The sequence below is a fragment of the Pseudochaenichthys georgianus genome, chromosome 4 (genome assembly GCF_902827115.2).
Source record: "Pseudochaenichthys georgianus chromosome 4, fPseGeo1.2, whole genome shotgun sequence".
NCBI lineage: Eukaryota > Metazoa > Chordata > Actinopteri > Perciformes > Channichthyidae > Pseudochaenichthys > Pseudochaenichthys georgianus.
Genome location: NC_047506.1, coordinates 9,658,402 through 9,679,531, shown reverse-complemented (window position 1 = coordinate 9,679,531; position 21,130 = coordinate 9,658,402). Strand labels below are relative to the sequence as shown.

Here is a 21,130-nt window from a genome sequence, read left to right as displayed (position 1 = left end):
ATATCGGGGTCGGGGCACAAACCGCTGAGGATCTACCGCTGGTCAGAGAGACTCCTGCCGTATGACTTCACCACAGTGTTTACTCCCGGCAGGGAGAATGTGGTGGCTGACCTGCTCTCCCGTGCCACCCCAGCGCCCGGCGAGGGCCCGGACGCAACAGAGTCAGAGCTCATACTCATGCTCCACGCCCCGCTTCAGGCCGCGGTTTCCCTGGATGACCTTCGGCTCGCGTCGGAGGAGGACCCCACGCTCTCCCGGCTCCGCACTTACATCCGGGAGGGATGGCCTGCGAAGTTCCCGGAGGAGCTGGCGTCTTTTCATCGGGTCAAGGACAGGCTGACCTGCTGGAACGGTGTCTGCGTGGCTCGGGGCCTCCGCACGTTCGTTCCCATCGACCTCAGGGCCCGCGTATTGTCTATGGCGCACGAGGGCCACCTGGGTATCGTGAAGGTAAAACAACGCTGCAGGGATTTGGTGTGGTGGCCGGGCATAGATCGAGATATAGAGACAATGGTGAAGGAGTGCACGGCCTGCCTGGTCAGTGGCAAAACTGGCCCGTTACTCCCACCGCCCCTGCAGCCCTTGCAGTGGCCACGCGCGCCTTGGGAGCACATGCAGCTGGACATCTGTGGGGAGCTGCATGGCGTCCCGCACCATCAACGCTTCCTCCTGGTGGCCTACGACCTCCATTCGAAATGGCCAGAGGTGGTCGCCACAGGGTCCGTAACAGCTCGGGTGGTCACAGACTTCCTCTCCTCTCTGTTTGCTCGGTGGGGCCGTCCTAACGCCATCACTACGGATAACGGCCCACAATTTGTCTCCTCTGAGTTTGCCACCTTTGTGGAAGGGAGGGGGATTAAACACATCCGTACAGCTTTCTACCACCCGCAAGCAAATGGGGGAGTGGAAAAGTTCAACCAAACCCTAAAGAACGGGATCAGAGCACACCTGGCAGATGGTCTTCCGTTCTCAGCCGCGCTGCTTCGCACCTTGCTTCACTACCGGGCGACGCCGCATTCAACTACCGGCAGCTCCCCAGCCCTCTTGATGATGGGCCGTGAGCTGCAGCTCCCTTTGGATCGGCTACGGGCCCCGGCGGCCGTCACGCCAACAGCCACACCCTGCCAGAGTGCCAGGGTTGCAGAGGCTCAGCGTCGCATGAAGTAGCGGTTCGACAAGAGACGGAGGGTGAGAGTGCCTCCCTTCACAGTGGGGGACTGGGTCAGGATTCACCGTCCTAACCGGGACCACAAGCTGCTATCCTTCTGGACGGCGCCGATGAAGGTCACCGCTCAACTGGGGTCAGCCACCTTTCGTTTGGCCGACGGATCACGGTGGCATGCAAGCCGGCTTCGGAAGGTGGCACCGCCCCCCATCGTGGACCCAGGGCCCAGGGAGGACGGGGACTTTGTTTTTCCTGATGAGCAGTTGCAGGGTCCAGCCGGGTTCCCACCTGAGCCGGTTGAGCCAGTGGTTCGTTTTGAAGCTCATCCGGCCCGTGTCCGGGTCAGACCAAGACACTTGGAAGACTATATTGTGAGATTGTGACTCTCAGAGGTAATGTTCAGAGCATAGTCTGTTGCATGGCAGAATAATCCACATGGCTATGCTGGTTACTGGCAGTCTACCCAGTTCATCTAGAGTAGATAGCTAAAAGTTAATTGGGTTCCTTGTGGGGGAGGTAAATGTTATGTATGTGTCACATAAGGTGTGACTGTGCCTTTAAGATGGCACCGGGAGTTTTGGGATGTGTGAACCGGATATAGTTGTGTTGTTGTGGTGTTGTCATGGAAGCGTATGCAACAACGTGTTCAATAAACGGTCAACCTAAATGTCGTAGTCCATAGTCTTATATATACAACAGATATGTAGCAAATTAACATTTTAAATAGCACTTAATGACTGACTGAATGGAAATGACAATAAATGAAAATGTAAAACGAAAAAAGCGATCATGAAAATGTTTCCAAAAAATGAATAAAATGATTTTTGACCACTTTGTTGTTCAGATATATCACATACTTGTAACTAAATGAAACATTAATTGAAACAAAACACGGTATAAACTGAGGAGTGAATCCCGTGAGGTTCATGTATTTTCTTCACTCCGCTGGGAAACTGCTCTCATGTCAAGAAGCATCAGATCAGTGCATGCGCTGCATCGTCTAATCAGTGAGCGATACACAGTAAGGAGGCGGGGCGAGTGTCTGAGGATTTCATCGGAGGATGGTCTGGTGGTTCCTCGATTATAGCTCCTCCATTATCGCTCCTCGCTCCTCTGGCAAAAACAAGGCCATTGGGACGCTACTCAAGATGGCACAGACAAATCTACTTCCGGTGAGACCGAGACCGAGGAGCGAGGAAATGAAAAATAAGAGAAGTGAGAAGGGCCCTGTGTGTGTTTCCTCCTACCTGTTTACTTGATTGTGTTCACCTGGTGCCCCTGTGTTTTCTCCTCACTCCTCACCTGTCTCTTGTTTAGTTGATTAGTCTTGTGTGTATTTAAGTTCTGTTTTTGCTGTCTGTCATTGTTGGTTTCTCGTTTGTCTGAGACTGTGTTCTCAGGGTAGTGTTCTGTTTTTTGTCACCTACAACCTTGAAATAAAGGTATTTTTCTCTGTTCAATCTGCATTTGGGTCCTGCCTGTTTCACAGTTATTTCTGCGGCACGCCAGGAGGTAACCTCAAGGCCCTGGTTGAGGGAGTTGCTACCCGAGTGGGTGGAGGACTTTTTGGGCAGCTTTGAGGTCAAACCTGTTTCCCGGCTTGCTAGCCCCTGGCATGCTAGCCCCCTGCCTCCCAATTACCAGCCTGACACCATACGTCTCGGTGTGTTCCGTCTGGAGTCAACCCCTGCTTCTTCTCCATGTCCTGCTCCTGTCCAGGAGCCGTTCTTGGGTACTCGTCTGGCTTTTGGAGGTCCACGGAGCCTCCAAAAGGCTCCTAAGAGAGGGGTGGAAGAAAGCTTTTAGATGTGCAGCTCCACTAACATGGAACAGTCTGCAAAAAGAATGGAAAATTACCAAGCTAGTACCACTACATGTTTTTAAAGCTCGGTTGGATGCTACAAAATCAGATGCTGTTGGTACCTGTACCAGGGTTTCCGTTAGCCGGTAATTACCGGTTTTTAGCTGGTAAAATTTATAAAAAACCGGTCAATTCAAAACCTGACGGTCAAAATGTCTGGTAATAATTAGGGAGGCTCCGATCGATCGGCCGCCGGTCATTATCGGCCGATATTCACTCTTAATAGTTTGATCGGTGCTCTCTATAAAGGCCGATCAGGAGAGCTGGATCTGATCGATATGGACATAAACGCGAGTGAAGTGTAACCGGAGCGAGAGAGAGATCAGATCAGCTGCTGAGTCTGACCAAGACACGCAGCTCTGCATAATCACCTGAAGCCCCGCCCTCTGTTTAGCGAGCTGCATGAGAAACTGACGTGCTGTCAGGAGAGAGAGGGAGGGAAAGAGAGGATCCGTTTCTCCCGTGTTATTATTCAAAGTCTTCTGAATAATGTACGTTATCTACTACAAGTAGTTTGTTTGAATGTAATAATTATGTTGTTTGTTGTTTGTGGAATCATTTATTGAAAAATGAATCTGAATTTTTCGATCTGTTACGATTATAAACTGAAGCAATATAAAAATGAGCCCCGTAAACTGAGTTTTAAACTGAAGCATATCTGCTCATAGTCTGGTAATTACCTGCTAACAGAAACTCTGCTACACAACTATTATTATTATTATTGAAATATGACCAGTAAGTTTCAAATTAGTCCGGTAAAATAAATTCTGCCCGGACATTTGACCGGCGAGAATAAATCCTAGCGGAAACCCTGACCTGTACATGTGGTTAGATATGTAAATTGTAATCCCTGTACATTTTGCTGTATGATGTCCTTTTGTGGTTCTGTTGTTTATGTTTTTATGTCTTCTTGTGGAACCTACTGCTGCAGGTCTCCCTTGAAAAAAATATCATTGATCTCAATGGGATTTTACCTGGATAAATAAAGGTTTTGAATTGAGTCGCAAGTCCAGGCTAGCAGCCCGAGCCCCAAGAGCCATGGTTCCGGCCCCAGTACTGGCCCCAGCAGCCATGGTTCCAGCCTCAGTCCTGGCCCCAGCAGCCATGGTTCCAGCCCCAGTCCTGGCCCCAGCAGCCATGGTTCCGGCCCCAGTCCTGACCCCAGCAGCCATGGTTCCGGCCCCAGCAGCCATGGTTTCGGCCCTGGTTCCGGTCCCAGCAGCCATAATCCCTTCTCTAGTCCCCCCTCAAGTCCATTCTCAAGACCCCTCTCTAGTCCCTTCTTTAGTCCCTTCTCTAGTCCCTTCTCTAGTCCCCTCTTGAGTCCCCTCTCGAGCCCCCTCTCCAGTTTCCTCTCAAGTCCCCTCTCGAGCCCCCTCTCCAGTTTCCTCTCAAGTCCCCTCTCGAGCCCCCTCTCCAGTTTCCTCTCGAGTCCCCTCTCGAGTCACCTCTCCAGTTCCCTCTTGAGTCCCCTCTCGAGTCACCTCTCAAGTCACCTCTCAAGTCCCCTCTCAAGTCACCTATCAAGTCTCCTCTCGAGTTCCCTCTCAAGTTCCCGCTCGAGTTCCCTCTCGAGTCCCCTCTCGAGCCCCCTCTCCAGTTTCATTTCGAGTCCCCTCTTAAATCACCTCTCGAGTTCCCTCTCGAGTTCCCGCTCGAGTCTCCTCTCGAGTACCTGCTCGAGTCCCCTCTCGAGTCCCCTCTCGAGTCTCCTCTCGAGTCACCTCTCGAGTCTCCTCTCGAGTTCCCTCTCCAGTTCCATCTCAATACATTACATTACATAGCATTTAGCTGACGCTTTTATCCAAAGCGACTTACAATAAGTACATTCGACCAGGAAGACACAACCTTGAAGAAAACAGAATCATATAAGTACATCAGGTTTCATAGAGCCACACATTTCAAGTGCTACTCTTCTGGCTATAGATAAGCCAGTCCTTTATTAGTATACAAGTGCTCTGTTAGCAGTTCTTTGTTAGTAATTCTATCGCTCGAGGTGGAGTCGAAAGAGATGAGTTTTCAGTCTGCGCCGGAAGATGTGCAGGCTTTCTGCTGTCCTGATGTCAATGGGGAGCTCATTCCACCATTTTGGAGCCAGGATAGCAAACCCACGTGTTTTTGCTGATGGGAACTTGGGTCCCCCTCGCAGCGAGGGTGCAGCGAGTCGTTTGGCTGATGCAGAGCGTAGAGCACGCGCTGGGGTGTACAGTTTAACCATGTCCTGGATATAGGAAGGGCCAGATCCATTCGCAGCATGGTATGCAAGTACCAGTGTCTTGAAGTGGATTCTAGCAGTTACCGGAAGCCAGTGAAGGGAGCGGAGGAGCGGAGTGGTGTGGGAAAATGTAGGAAGGTTGAAGACCAGACGAGCCGCTGCATTCTGGATGAGCTGTAGAGGTCGGATGGCACATGCAGGTAGACCAGCCAGGAGGGAGTTGCAGTAGTCTAGGCGTGAGGTGACGAGAGCCTGGACCAGAACCTGCGTGGCTTTCTGGGTCAGCTGGGGACGTATCTTCCTGATGTTGTAAAGCGTGTATCTGCAGCAACGGGTTGTAGCAGCGATGTTTGCAGTGAAGGACAGGTTGTTATCTAGGATCACACCCAGATTCTTTGCAGTCTGAGGCGGGGAAACAACAGAGGTGCCGATGTTGGTTGTCAGGTCAAGAGTGGGACAATCTTTTCCCGGAAGAAAAAGCAGTTCAGTCTTGTCAAGGTTGAGCTTGAGGTGATGAGCAGACATCCACTGAGAGATGTCAGCTAGACAAGCAGAGATGCGTGCGACGACCTGGGTCTCTGAGCGGGGAAAGGACAGAATTAAATTGGGTGTCGTCAGCGTAGCAGTGGTATGAAAAACCACGCGGGCTAATGACTGATCCGAGCGAGTTTGTGTACAGGGAGAAGAGGAGGGGACCAAGAACAGAGCCCTGAGGGACCCCTGTAGTTAATTGACAAGGGTCGGACTCGGACCCTCTCCAAGTTAAGGCCCTGACACACCAAGCAGTCACCAGAGGACTAGCCGACGCTGAAGTCGGCTGTTGCCTGGCCGTGTTCTCCTGCGTTTTGGCCATGTGTCGCACGGGAACACACCGCACCGACTTCAGTGCATGAGTGGCAATAACTCTCCTTACCAGCAGGCGGCGGTAGTGTGTATTCGTCATTCAAAAGAGGCAACAACCGGAAGACAGAGAAGAAGAAGAGTATCTTTTCTCCGTAATATCATACAGAGCTGGCCTCTCCTGGATCAAGGTGATGAGCAGGTCTTCGTTTGCATCTTTCCAGATCGCCATGATGAGATGAAAATGAATAGCAGTCTGTGTGTGCCTTCTTAAATCGTTTGTTTACGTCCCTCACTTCCGCTTCGCTTCTCATGCACTGATTTGCTAGCTGAACAGCCAATCAGAGTGATTATTTGGTCAGACCCGATGCATGGCCGATTCAACATGTTGAATCGGCCATGCATCGGGTCTGGCAGTCCAAATAAGGCGTGTCACGGTCGGCGGTGCGGGACACACCAACTTGACTACGGCGCCGCGAATGCCCGACAGCCTCTGACGGCCTCTGACTCCCAAAATCGGGTTGGTGTGTCAGGGCCTTTACCCTGTAGGTACGGTCTTTGAGGTATGAGGTGAGGAGGGAAAGTGCAGAGCCTGAAACTCCAAGTTCTTGGAGAGTGTGAAGGAGGATCTGATGCTTCACCGTGTCGAATGCAGCAGACAGGTCCAACAGGATGATGACAGAGGAGAGGGAGGCTGCTTTAGCAGTGTGCAGTTCCTCAGTGACAGCAATGAGAGCAGTTTCTGTGGAGTGACCTGCCTTGAAACCAGACTGGTGCGGATCCAGAAGGTTGTTCTGATGGAGATAACAGGAGAGTTGTTTAAAGACAGCGCGTTCAAGTGTTTTAGACAAGAACGGGAGTAGAGAGACAGGCCTGTAGTTTATAACATCAGACGGGTTGAGAGTGGGTTTCTTTAGGAGAGGGTTTACTCTTGCCTCCTTGAGACTGTTTGGAAAGTGACCAGAAGTTAGAGAAGTGTTGATGAAATGGGAGAGAAACGGTAGAATATCAGGAGCGATAGTCTGAAGGAAGTTTGAAGGGATAGGGTCCAGAGGACAGGTGGTGGGGCGGGCAGAGGTAATGAGGGTAAGAACCTCACTTTGAGAGAGAGGGGGAAATGAGGTTAGTGTGTGGGTGGAAGGAGGGTCTGGTGACCCAGCGGTGAGTAAAGGTGAGTCAGAAAAAGAAGAGCGAATATCATCAACCTTTTTTTCACAGTGGTTAACAAAGTGAGGAGGGGGAGGGGCTTTGGGGGGGTCCAAGAGGGTGGAGAAGATGGAAAAATAGTTTTTTGGGATTGGAATAGGAAGATTGGATCATATCTTGAAAGAAAGTGCTTTTTGCCTGAGAGATCGAAGCAGAGAAAGAGGAGAGGAGAGCCTTATAGGTTAGGAGGTCGTCATGGTGTTTGGATTAACACCGTTTCCGCTCTGCTGCCCTAAGGACGGTTCTATTAGCACGCAGTGCGTCATTTAGCTAGGGAGCAGGAGGGGACTGACGAGCCTGCTGAGATGTGAGAGGACAGAGAGAGTCCAGAGAGGAGGAGAGTTTCTGCAGCAGAGTTTGGAGGCAGGAGTTGGAACGAGTCAGAGGAAGGGAGGGCAGAGAGCACCGATGAGGCAAAGGTAGAGGGGGAGAGGGAACAAAGGTTACGGCGGACAGGTGCAGGATGAGAAGAGATTAGTTTATGTTTGGAAAGGGGTAGAGAGAATGAAATGAAGAAGTGATCGGATGTGTGGAGCGGGTTTACAGAGAGGTTAGAAGTAGTGCAGTTCCTTGAGAATATGAGATCAAGGACATTTCCAGCTTTATGAGTTGGTGGGGACGGAGACAGTGAGAAAGCAAAGGCGGTTAACAGAGATGTTAGTTCGTCTATCTTCCCTGTCTGGAGGTTGAAGTCTCCGAGAAGTACAGCGGGAGGGCCAGTTTCAGGGATGTGTTAGAGGAGATTATATAATTCCTCCAAGAAGTCCCCTCGAGTCCCCTCTCCAGTCTCCACTAAAGTCCCTACTCAAGTGCCGTTGGAGGTTCCGCTGGGGGTCCTGCCAACCCCGTGTCCTGTCCTGTTGGGGGTCCCGCCAACTACTCATCTGCCGGGGGTCCTGCCAACCCTGTGTCCTGTCCCGTTGGGGGTCCTGCCGACTGCTCTTCTGCCGGGGGTCCTGCCAACCCTATGTCCTGTGCCGTTGGAGGTTCCGCTGGGGGTCCTGCCAACCCCGTGTCCTGTCCTGTTGGGGGTCCCGCCAACTACTCATCTGCCGGGGGTCCTGCCAACCCTGTGTCCTGTCCCGTTGGGGGTTCCGCCGACTACTCTTCTGCCGGGGGTCCTGCCAACTCCATGTCAAGTCCCGTTGGGGGTCCTGCCGACTGCTCTTCTGCCGGGGGTCCTGCCAACCCTATGTCCTGTGCCGTTGGAGGTTTCGCTGGGGGTCCTGCCAATTCCATGTCCTGTCCCGTTGGGGGTCCCGCCGACTACTCTTCTGCCGGGGATCCTGCCAACCCTATGTCCTGTTCCGTTGGAGGTCCCGCTGAGAGTCCTGCCAATCCCATGTCTTGTTCCGTTGGGGTCCTGCCAACTCCTGGTCCTCTTCCGTGGGGGAACCTGCCGAAGCCTGTCCCACCAGCTCCGGTTCCTGTCCGGCTGACACTGGGTCCTGCCCGTCCTCCAGAGTTGTTCCGTCGCCGCCTGCTTCGCCCTCGAGCCCGGCCCCCTGAGACCCGCGGTCTTCGCCTTCGAGCCCGGCCCCCTGCGAGCCGCGGTCTTCCCCCTCGAGCCCGTCCCCTGAGAGCCGCGGTCTTCGCCCTCGAGCCCGGCCTCCTGAGTGCCACGGCCTTCGTCCTCATGCTCGGCCCCCTGAGTTCGCCCGCTGTGGTCTTCGCCCCTCCATGGACTCTGCCTTGCCCCCGGGCCGTCCGCCTGAGACCCCCTCCATGGACTCTGCCTTGCCCCCGGGCCATCCGCCCGAGACCCCCTCCATGGCCTCTGCCTTGCCCCCGGGCCGCCCGACCGAGACCCCCACCATGGACTCTGCCTTGCCCCCGGGCTGTCCGCCCAAGACCCCCACTATGGACTCTGCTTATTGATTGTGTTCACCTGGTGCCCCTGTGTTTTCTCCTCCCTCCTCACCTGTCTCTTGTTTCGTTGATTAGGCTTGTGTGTATTTAAGTTCTGTTTTTGCTGTCTGTCATTGTTGGTTTCTTGTTTGTCTGAGACTGTGTTCTCAGGGTAGTGTTCTGTTTTTTGTCACCTACAACCTTGAAATAAAGGTATTTTTCTCTGTTCAATCTGCATTTGGGTCCTGCCTGTTTCACTAACCCTAACACAGGATCCTATAATCTGGATCTAGACTAAAGAAATTGTCATTTTTTGAGAGTATCTAAAATATACGAGTATAGGGGTCTTACTAAAGGTGAAAAATGCTGTATCCATGTGAGAAACAGCATTGCATTTTCTGAGCATAAAAATCTATTATCTTTATGACCCTGTCTGCAAAGGCTCAAGGTTTCTTTTACGTTTATCTATTTGATGCTGAACTGTTTTCCAAAGGGTAAATCTTCGAAAAAATATTTTCATTTAGACTCAGGCACACAATTGCATTCGAAGGCGAGAGCAAATTATGCAAGGCAGACCTTTTAATGCTGAAGTTTCAAACAGTTTAAAACCCCAACTTTGTGGTAACACAGTGCCTTCACGAGATATGCCCTGAGGTTTTCTATAAGACCAAATTGAAAGTCAAATATCTTGCAAAGCGATACCTTAAAGCCTCTGAACATGTTATAGATTGCTCACCACAGTCATGCCAGATCTCATGCAACATTGTGCAAAAGTAATTAAATATAAATATATATAAATATATATATATATATAATTAAAGTTGGCTTGCAAAACTCCATTTTAGAAGCACTGTCTGATTTAAATAGTAATTTACACTTTTCAAGTATTTTAAAATACAACTGACATGTATTTAAAATATTATTGGTTGCTGTAACCACTCTCCTCTATACTGGCTGTGAAGTGATCCCTTCCTAATACAGACCCAATGTAAGTGATCTAAGACAATATTACATGTCCTGTGACAAAATCCAAATTAAGCTAATTTGTTCATTTGTATTTATGAAAACAAATATTTTAAAGCAGACGTTTGAACCTATGAGAGTAGGGCAACAGCAGCATGACAATAAAAACATTTTTTTGTGTTTATAACATCACAATTCTTGTTTTCTTTCATGAATATTGGACAAAAACACTCGAAACATCCATATCTCTATAAAAAACTATTTTTATCTGAAACATTCATTCTTCTATGGCACTGCTGTAATGATCAGTCATTCATACCAACAACCAGTTTAGAAAATAGGAAAACATGTACATCACACTTCTTGTTTTCTTTCATGAATATTGGACAAGTTTACTCAAAACGTCCATATCTGTCAAAGAGCTGTTTAAGTATTCAAACACTAAAGCATTAATCTGATATCACTGGTGTTTTTTTTCTCAGTACTTTTATTTGAAAACTGTTATGACGGAATACTTGTTCATTTCTATTTATATAAAAAAAAATGTTTTAAGGCAGATGTTTAAAACCTATGAGAGTAAGTTAACCGCAACAGGATAGATATCTTCCCCCATCTGGTGGACTTATTTATAAATGTAACAGCAGTGTTCAGGATCAGGTCAGTATAGTTAAAGGTCCCATGTCATGGCCATTTCTACTGATCATAATTCCATTGTTGAGGTCTACTAAAATAGATTTATATTGTGCAATTTTTCAAAATCACATTGGTTTCTATGGTATGTGTATGTGTATTCACTCTCTGTCCTAAACGGCTTGTTGGAGCTCCGGCACCCCCCCTCCCTATGAGCCCAGTGGCCGTCTGCGAGACAGCGAGACACAGCGAAACCCAGCCCGAAACCAGCCCGAACACACACACACACACCCGCAGCCTGGCTGGGAGTTTGTGTGTGTGCTCACACACCGACTCACAGCCTCGCCGCGTCCCACCGTCTCAGGGAGGAGAAATCGGCAGAGCTGCAGCTGAGAAAAGATTGAGTGTGTGTGTGTGAGGAAGTCCGCGGATTGGTCCATTTGGACCAATCCAAGGTAACGTAACGGCTCCGCGGACGTAACGTAACGGCTCCATGGATTGGTCCATTTGGACGAGGCGTTCTGGGGCAGCATAGACAGGTGTTTTACTCGCTACAGGGTGTACTTTGAGGGTTTGTTACTTTGCAGACCGTTTACATGCATAAAAACTTTCATAACACATAAGGGGGTGGGTAATAACCGGTAAAGCATGACATGGGACCTTTTGCACGCACTGCCGTCAACAACCAACACACAAACACCAACGCAACTTCAATTTCAAAAAACAATGCTGTAAAGTCTATTGACTTTCACACACATTGCAGGGGTGTAGTGATATTTTATAGCGCCCCTATGACATGTGCATACATACACGGTTGTGGCACAACCACCAAAACAGACACATATGGACATAGGCCACCATATAAAAAGTGCAAATGTATTTAGTATCCTATATCCATGTGAACATGTTTTAGGTGGGGGGTGGACCTAGCCTCCTATACGGGGGTCTGGGGGCATGCTCCCCCAGGAAGATTTTTTTTTTTAAATATTGAAGTTAAATGCATGAATCTGGTGCACTTTGAAAGCAAAATTAAGAGATCTATGGATAGCCTACATCTCTCAACACCCATATGAAACAGAACTGTAAACAGATGTACTTTTTCTATATGGATATTTTACAAATCACTCCCCTTTTAAACTGTATTATTGTGTTACTGTCCTATAGTTTCAGGCTATTTCATACCTGTTTTTCATTTATTCTCTTATTTTTTAATAACTACAATGATCATATAAAAGGTGTTCCGCGCAAATACTTGTTTACATAAATGGTGACCAAACCGTTTGAGACCCACTGAGATAACTTACACTGAGAGTCCTTTACCTCACTGAGCTGACGTTATAAGATCCTCTCAGACTGACAGGAGAGGACTCTCCTTCACCTTGGTGTAGAAACAGCTCTTTATATCCGTTAGCATAGCTAGCTAACCAGATGCTAACAACAACATTCCACGTTACCGCTCGCGCACTCGAGTCGAGCTTGAATGAAGCACAGAGACCCAGAAGAAGTACTCTTGTACTGTATATCATATTATTTTCGATGACTTTACTGTATAATCAGTATAACAGATGAACAGATCGCCACTGGGCTTTCATTCTAAACCATGATCTAAACACACAGCCACGTAATGATGACAAAACAAAGTCTGGGGTCATTGGTCAAGCAACACACCAATCAGCAGTGAGCACACCTCAGGTTGTGTTTTATATTTGTATTATTTATTTCTGATTTATTTCACACACAAACACTTTTAGTGGAAACGTTTTCACTCATATGATTACAACAACAAAAAAACGGCAAAGTGGGAAGGCTTGCCTGCCCTGCATTGGGGGGGGGGGCACAGTGACTCAATAGGCGCATTCACACTGCAGTACTTTTCCCACAAAGGTTCATGAGAACTCTTTAGTTCTCATGCAAACTCTTTAGTTCTCATGAGAACTTTTTAGTTCTCATGAACTAAGTAAATACAGATCGCGTTCACACCGGAATAAGTCCCTGGGGGAGGATTAGGCAAATGAAGCCGCTGACCTCACTTCTTCTTCTTCTGCTTTGGGTTTACTCATGGATGTATAATAAGAACTGGATACAGCGTGGGAGGCGGGGCCTCATTCATTCATTCCTATGAGAGTTGCTCAATGGCGCATGATGACAAAATGGCCCAACTTTTGAGAGAGCGAAACGTCACAAATTACCCGGCATGCCTGAGAAGTACCTGTATGTGCACTCAGAGCATGCACAACTTTAACCACGCCGCCCAAAAGGCTCGTTCACATTAAGCACGTGAATTTGCGTACACGTAACAGCACTGCACGTTCATGACAGCATGGTACTGGATTTATATTAACGAGGCGGCAGTTAGCAGCTAGCGGCTAGCTAGTAAATTATGCTAAATTAGACATCAATCGTTATGTACTTTTATATTACGCTGACATCAGGATCTCGTGATAGCAACAGAGCTTCATTTAGCATTATACTTGTGTGGGTTGTACATGAAACCACTTGGTAATATATAAAAATGTATGCCTGTTATGATCAATTGTGAGTTAAAACTTTATCTAAAAAGTAAAGCTGATGATGGATTACTGTGGTGGAGTTAAAATAACAATAGCCTATTTGTTTTTGAAATGTGATGGAGTAAAAGGATAGTAACTGTGATTATTCATGTTAAGTAGCCCACAAGTAACTAAAACAATTGCAAGTGCAATAAGAAGCTACAGGAACGTTAATCTACGTCGGTAATATTAACTTTATTGAATACAACTGAAGAGTTTATCGCCGGCCACTAGAGGGCTGCTGTCGCTGATGACGGTACAAGATTTACATCATACAGCCCATGTAGTATAATATTTTACAAATGATGAATTACAGCAAACATGTGCAATATATCCATTACAGCTCCGTGGGCTGGCAGTAAGGCGATGTGGTCCGTTGTTATTGTGCATCCATGGGTAAAGATCAGGGGCCTATACTACGAAGCTGGTTCAACCTAACCTGGATATGTTTGAGTTAGCCGGTTGGCCTAATCCAAAACATACGGGCTCTCGCTAAACTGTACTACGACGCGGGTTATCAATCGCTCAAGCCAGCCGTTTCCTATCTAGTTAGGTGCACGTTCACATGAAAGGGGTGGTATTTGGAGCATTCGACCAATCACAAACATGGAGAAGCACACTGACAGCGCAGCGTCATACTTCCTGAATGAAAAGTTAACTTTAATACTAGTCAAATATGAAGAAGTTCAACTTTAAACATCCATGACTTAAACACTTTATCCAGGATAAAAGCCACATAGCTGCACCTGCAAGGTGAATACAGCTGGCAAAAGAAAAAGTGTTTGAATGCGTACATTAACAGGTTTATGATATCACTGCCCCGTCTAAAACACGATCTGACTTTAATTACATTTGTCTCGAGTGTTTCGTCAACTTAATGTGTTGCTTAAAATAATACTTCTGCATACAGTATGTGACACTGTAAGTGTTGCACGGCCAGATACGGCTCAAGAAGCTGACTCAGATAACGAGATATATGATACATTATGATGTGATATGAATGATAATGGGACACATCGACGTCTGCACTCAGTGTACTTATGTTGTGGCAGCTATTCAAGTGCTTTCTTAACGCTAATGTTATAATAATCAGATTGCTCTGAAGATGGGAGGTGATATTCTATTAATGTTCACGTTCACACAGTCGGTGATTTTTGCCGGCAGTCTTTCCTGCAACGGCAGCTTTTCTGTATTTCCTTTCTCCTGTAATATGACTTGATCGCTTTAAACTGCGCACACTGAGCTCTGATTGGTCAGCAGGCAGTGCTTTCACTGAGTTGAGCTCTTAGCCTGCAACCTAACCTGGGGGGTATACAACGAAGCAGGATTTTCGCTTAGCCGGCTAAATTCAGGGAAAACTCCGGCTTTCCGGTCCTACGAAGCTAGTTCTCTTTTTAGCAGGCTAGATCTCCATGGTAACTTATGCTTAGCGGCTAACCTGGTCGGTACCAGGTTAGGTTGCAGGCTAAGAGCTCAACTCAGTGAAAACACTGCCTGCTGACCAATCAGTGCTCAGTGTGCGGAGTTTAAAGCGATCAAGTCATATTACAGGAGAAAGGAAATACAGAAAAGCTGCCGTTGCAGGAAAGACGGCCAGCAAAAATCACCGACTGTGTGAACGTGAACATTAATAGAATATCACCTCCCATCTTCAGAGCCATCTAACTATTATAACATTAGCGTTAAGAAAGATTACTTAAATATCTGTCACAACATAAGTAACCGGATCAGAGTAACATACAGTCCGCGGCATATCCCTTCATAATGTATCATATATGTTCTTATCTGAGTCAGCTGAGCCGTATCTGGCTGTACAACACTCACAGTGTCACATACTGTATGCAGAAGTATTATTTTAAGCAACACATTAAGTTGACGAAACACTCGAGTCAAATGTAATTAAAGTCAGATTCACTCGTGTTTTAGACGGGGCAGTGATATCATAAACCTGTTGATGTATACATTCAAACACTTTTTCTTTAGCAGCTTGCAGGTGCAGCTATGTGGCTTTTATCCTGGATAAAGTGTTTAAGTCATGGATGTTTAAAGTTTAACTTCTTCATATGTCTAATATTATAGTCAGTATGCTTCTCCATGTTTGTGATTGGTCGAATGCTCCAAATACCACCCCTTTCATGTGAACGCGCACCTAACTAGATAGGACACGGCTGGCTTGAGCGATCCACTTGATAACCCGCGTCGTAGTACCGTTTAGCGAGAGCGTGTATGTTTTGGATTAGGCCAACCGGCTAACTCAAACATATCCAGGTTAGGTTGAACCAGTTTCGTAGTACAGGCCCCTGGTCCCGACCAGGTTAACCGCTAAGCATAAGTTACCATGGAGATCTAGCCTGCTAAAAAGATAACCAGCTTCGTAGGACCGGAAAGCCGGAGTTTTCCTTGAATTTAGCCGGCTAAGCGAAAATCCTGCTTCGTAGTATACCCCCCCTGGTAAAGAGAAACTCATGTAGTACTGAACACGTAACATGAACGTGCCGGGCGGCGCGGTCCCACCACTCTTTCCCAATGTAAGTCAATGGGAAAAAGTGTTTCCGGGCCCAGCAACCTAAAGGAAGTGTAGTATCGCCGTTTGACCAGCACGAATATTCTCACCAGACTCCGGCGCAGTTCCTGGGGGCTTGGGTTTACTGGCAGGCTGCAAACCACGTCACGGCGCTGCCGCGGTTCCCCCTAAACGCACCAGGAGCGTCTGCGCCGCGTTACGCCCTAAACGCACCAGGAGCGTCTGCGCCGCCTTCACCAGGCGCGTTTCAAAACGTTGCGGAAGCGGAGCGTCGTGTGTGCAGCCTCGCAGTTCTTCTTCTTCTTTTTCTTCTTCTCTTTAATCGCGAATTGCTTCCACTTGTAGCATATATCGCCACCTACTGTTGAGTTATTAAATGTTCATATTAAATCCTTGTCCTCAAACCAGTGCTTTTGAGGAATTTGAAGATCAGCTTGTTTGCTTCATTTCTTGATTTACTTTACATATATTGACTTGAAATCCATGTCCTTGATGTTGAGTTGTTCCAGTGCAGTTTTCAGAATGAGTCTTTGCCTTGTATATTCCGGGCAGCTAAAAAATACATGATGTATTGTCTCTGGTTGTTGGCAACCATCACAATTGCCATTTGGATGTTTTCCAATCAGATGCAGTGATGAGTTTAATCCAGAGTGTGCCAATTTTATCCTGCTGTTAATGCTCTGTTCTCTTCTACTACTCCCCCAAGTGCTTCCTGTTCCTACTTCCCTTTGTATCTGGTATAAATGTCTTCCTTTGATGTTAGCCTCGCAGTTGTTGTTGATTTTGGAATATTTCCTTGACATTTGTACTTCTACAAATTAGTAGGCTACGTAGTTAAATGGTTTATGTTTGTGTCTGTTTAAATCATGTTTATTGTTGTTATTTCCTATGTTGTTGTGTTAATAATAATTGTTAATAATAATTGTAATATTCCAGTTATAAACGACATGAATCAAAGATGTGTTGCTGTATTTTAGTGGTAAAAAAATATGCATTCATCATCATAATTATTCTATATATATATATAATGTACAGTGCCTGTAAACCGGAGGAGAACGCTGGCATGTATTCTCCTACTTGAAAGACTACGGGGGGATGGGGGGAGGAGAAGGAGCCGGTTTTGGGTGCACCCCCTCAACCAGCAAAGGAGACAACAAGGTGATTTTCATCACCTCGTGGCTGAGCTGAGGCTGGACAGCCAACGACATCACCAATATTTTCGGATGAGTGCAGAGCAGATGGATGAACTGCTGTCCCTCCTGGGCCCTGAACTGACCAGACAATCCACAAATTTCAGAGCTGCCATAGAACCCAAGCAGAGACTGGCTGTTGCACTTCATTTCATTTCAAACCTTTATTTAACCAGATTGGTCCCATTGAGATCATAGATCTCCTTTTCAAGGGAGACCTGCAGCATATAGGTTCCACATGAAACATAAAACAATAAAGGACATTATACATTATATTTACAGGATACATAGTTATAGACATTTACAAGTGCCCATTGTATCAGCAAGTATTTCATTTAGCCTAGCTTTAAAAACATGCAGAGGAATGAGATTGCTCAGTTTCAATTCTTGCTGAAGATTGTTCCAAGCAAGTGGAGCTGCGCACATAAAAGCTGTCTTACCTAAGACAGTCCTTGCTCTTGGCACATCTAACAAGACTACATCATGTGACCTCAGACAATAGCTGCTTGCAACTCTCTGTGTTATCAGAGAGCAGATATAATACGGGAGTTTACCCAACAAAGCTTTATAGATAAACGTGTACCAGTGACTGAGCCTCCGTACAGAGAGTGATGGTAAACCTGCCTTGGTATACAGTGTACAGTGATGTGTAAGCGCTTTACAATTTGTGACAAATCTTAGAGCACTGTGATACGCAGCATCCAATTTGCTCAGGTAATTGGCAGGTGCATTCATATACAACAAATCACCATAGTCCACCCAGCACAGGTAAAAAGGTCACAGTGACTAGCCTTTTCCTGGCCTCAAGCGAGTAACAGGACTTGTTTCTGAAAAAGAAACCTAGCCTAACCCTCAGCTTTTTAAGCAGGTTATTGACATGAAGTTTAAAAGAGAGACAATCATCAAGCCAGATACCAAGGCATTTGTTTAATTCAGAGAGCTGAGTCTGAATAGTGTTAAAAACAGCTTGTAATTTAACAACAGCCTCTTTAATGGAGGGACCTGCACAATACATCACAGTATCATCCGCATACAAATGTAAAGTAGCTTCATCCACATTATCACCTATGCTGTTAATATATATGGAGAATAAAAGTGGTCCTAAAACAGAACCTTGTGGTACACCATTAGAAATGTTTAACCATTCAGAAGACAGTCCATCAAAATGAACACATTGGGACCTTTCAGAGAGGTAGTTCACAAACCACCCCACTGCAAGGCTGGATATGCCAATACTGAGTAGCCTCTGCTTTAAAATGCGATGATCAACGGTGTCAAATGCTTTGGAAAGGTCAATAAACAGAGCTGCACAACTCTGCTTACTTAGGTAAAATGCACATTTCACAGACAATAAATCACTGACCACAAATTTAATAAACGTTTTATTTTTAACAATTTCACCCCAAACAACATTTTAAACAGAAACATCAAATATAAACAATCAACACAAAAAAAGTAACTATTTACAGTAAAAAAACAATGAACTCAATTGCTCAACTACAATTGTTCGTAACAAGACTCCTGCCATGCAGAGCTACTGCTGGAGGACAGCATGTCTGATGGCCTTGTAGGTGTTGATTGGGCGCGTGGGGGTTGGGGTACACTTGGCCGAAAGGCTACTGGCCTGGAGGTGTGAATAGAATGTTGAGTGGCGGGGGGATGATCAATGGGCTGCCAATGTTGCTGGTGTTGGGTGTCTCTTTCCAAGTTGTGGAAGGTGTTTAAAATACAGATTTTTGCCTGATGTTTTCTGTCTTTGTCCAGTCTTTGCAACATGGGCACAAGACTGAGAGCAAAGTAGTATGACTCCTCTAATTCTGAGTCTGGCATGTGTGGTGCAGTTGGAGGTTCCTGCAGTAGAGATATCAGCTGCTCTCCAAGGTCTGTGCTCTGTGGCCTCCTCCTTGTGTCCCGTGTGGAACGCTGGGCCGCTGCTGGTGTGGAAATGGGATCCCTGGGGCTACGGGACCTAGAGGGCCTTTGCCTCTCTGCAGAGGTTGTGGGTACCAGAGGTGGTGGGGCTGTAGGTGGCGGGGCTGGAGATCCACATGCTGTCCTGGCATGTTCCTCTGTTTCCAATGACAGGGGTGTAGATGCTCTCTCCATGTCTTCTACAGGGGAAGGATTGCTCAAGCTGCTTTTTGAACTATATGAAAAGAAACAACATCAAAACAATTAAAACCTTTTTCTGGGGATTAATTTATGCAATAGGAACATATTTATGTCATTTAAAATAAAGTCTTTCATACCCTTTGCAATACATCATCACAAATTACAAAAGGGCAAAAGGAAGGACATTAGGTCTGTATACTTCAAGCCCTTTTGCGTGCCGCCTGCAGATCCACTTGGGAGAGATTTCTTCCTGTTTTGAACAAAAGCATCCCGGAGTGACTTCCATCGTGCCTTGCAAATGTCGACTGAAACAAAGAATAGATTCAGATTAATAACATGATTTCACATATTTTTCTTTGCTTTTTTTTACCCTTCAGATACTTGGCTTCCAGGGACTCATTGGTCAGCCTAGCATTCAGCTATCGCCTAGGATGCGCTACTGTGTATGTAATACAATTTATAATAAATGGTTTTGTCTGACAAATGACTGCCAAATTATTCTTGTCTGTCCTCACAATTTATCTGACTATAAATGCAAGATTTTCCACCACAGCATACTGTATTTAAACATTATTGAGAGTATTTTGGGTAGTTGTTATAACACATGAATAAAAACAAATTAGAATACAAAAATATAATATCATTATAAAGAGTTAAACACAACTGTATTGATCCCTGTGCGAAATTCACAAGATAAAGTATAGTTAAAAAACCAATATTTATAAAAATATAAATACAAAATAATAATAATATAATAATAATATTATAATCTTGATATAGGAAATAAGATCTTACTTTATTGTGAAATGCAAGTTTACTGAACAGTTTTTTAACGACTTTCACAAGATGTTAAACTACTGAATGGCTCTGTACTGTATACCTACAAGTATTAATTAACTTTAAAACATTAATATGTAGTTGTTACCTTCCACTCCACAAACTGCAGCGACTAAAAACCAGGCCTTGTCCTTTCTGATGTTGTCCTTGTAAAAAGCATTGGTTACATCGTATACAATTGTGTGTTTCTCCACTTCCATTATGAATGAATGATGTGCGTATCGTAGTGGAGGTGTTGTGATGAAGGAGGGGGGTCTGCTAAATTAGTATATATGCGGGATGGGCCTGGCCCGGATGCTCGCCTTTCCACTTCCTGCGAGGGGGGGCTGCCTGCCCGACCTTACCTTACGGCTGCGCCGCGGCAAAAATAGGATTCATCCTAATTTTAGAGAAGCGCTGCGCCGAGCCGCTTCTGGGACGCGTCTGAGCCGTAACGCGGCGCGTGTGGTGGAATAGCACCCATTGACTAGAGTGGCCGGCCCGCGATCCACGACCGCCGCGGCGCGGCCTGGTGCGTTTAGGGGGTAGTGCTAGATCGAGCTGGCTGCACTCATGCCACACCATGCGGTCTCACTGGAGAGGCGATGCCCCCTTGTGGCGGAGATTGGGAATCCTCCTCAAACATGACTTTACACCGATATGTTCAAGTTGCAAGGCTTTTATTGTCATGTGTGCATAGCTACAATGTATGGCAATTAAAATATTAGGTCACAGGCTCCTCCAACAGTGCAACACAACAAAACAGATAAAACAGTACAGGTAAAATAATATAATATAATAGAAACAGTGCATAATAGTCTATACAGTAATTGGAATATTACATGTCACTGTTTGTCAATATTGATGTATATGAGTTGAAAACAGATGAATAATATACAAATAAGACAACAATTACTGTACTTAAGTACAATTGTGAAATACTTGTACTTGACTTGAGTAATTCCATTTTATGATAGTTTGTACTTCTACTCCACTAGAATTCATTCAGGTTAATCGTGTACTTTTACTCCACTATATTTATGTATCACCTTTAGTTACCTTGTGTGAAATATAATCAACTGTTAAATCTGAATTTAGTCACATCTGGAGTTAATTCGCAAGCTACCCTGCAGTATACAAAGTAATTAAAACCAGCTACACCTTTACCAGCTTTTATAACACTTGAATTCATCAATAATTATAATCAAAAC

At 46.0% G+C, this 21,130-nt stretch overlaps 1 long non-coding RNA gene across 2 annotated transcripts; it reads right to left on the bottom strand.

Annotated features, from left to right (window-relative positions):
- Window positions 1-18,397: 18,397 nt before the first annotated feature.
- Window positions 18,398-20,443, bottom strand: LOC117445947 (uncharacterized). 2 transcript variants are annotated; one of them, XR_004552061.2, is made up of 3 exons: window positions 20,029-20,443; window positions 19,241-19,408; window positions 18,398-19,137 (listed from the first exon to the last, which is right to left on the bottom strand). It is a non-coding gene; the product is annotated as an uncharacterized lncRNA (long non-coding RNA). The 2 variants fall into 2 exon arrangements; XR_004552062.2 differs by having other exon boundaries at window positions 19,303-19,408.
- Window positions 20,444-21,130: the final 687 nt, after the last annotated feature.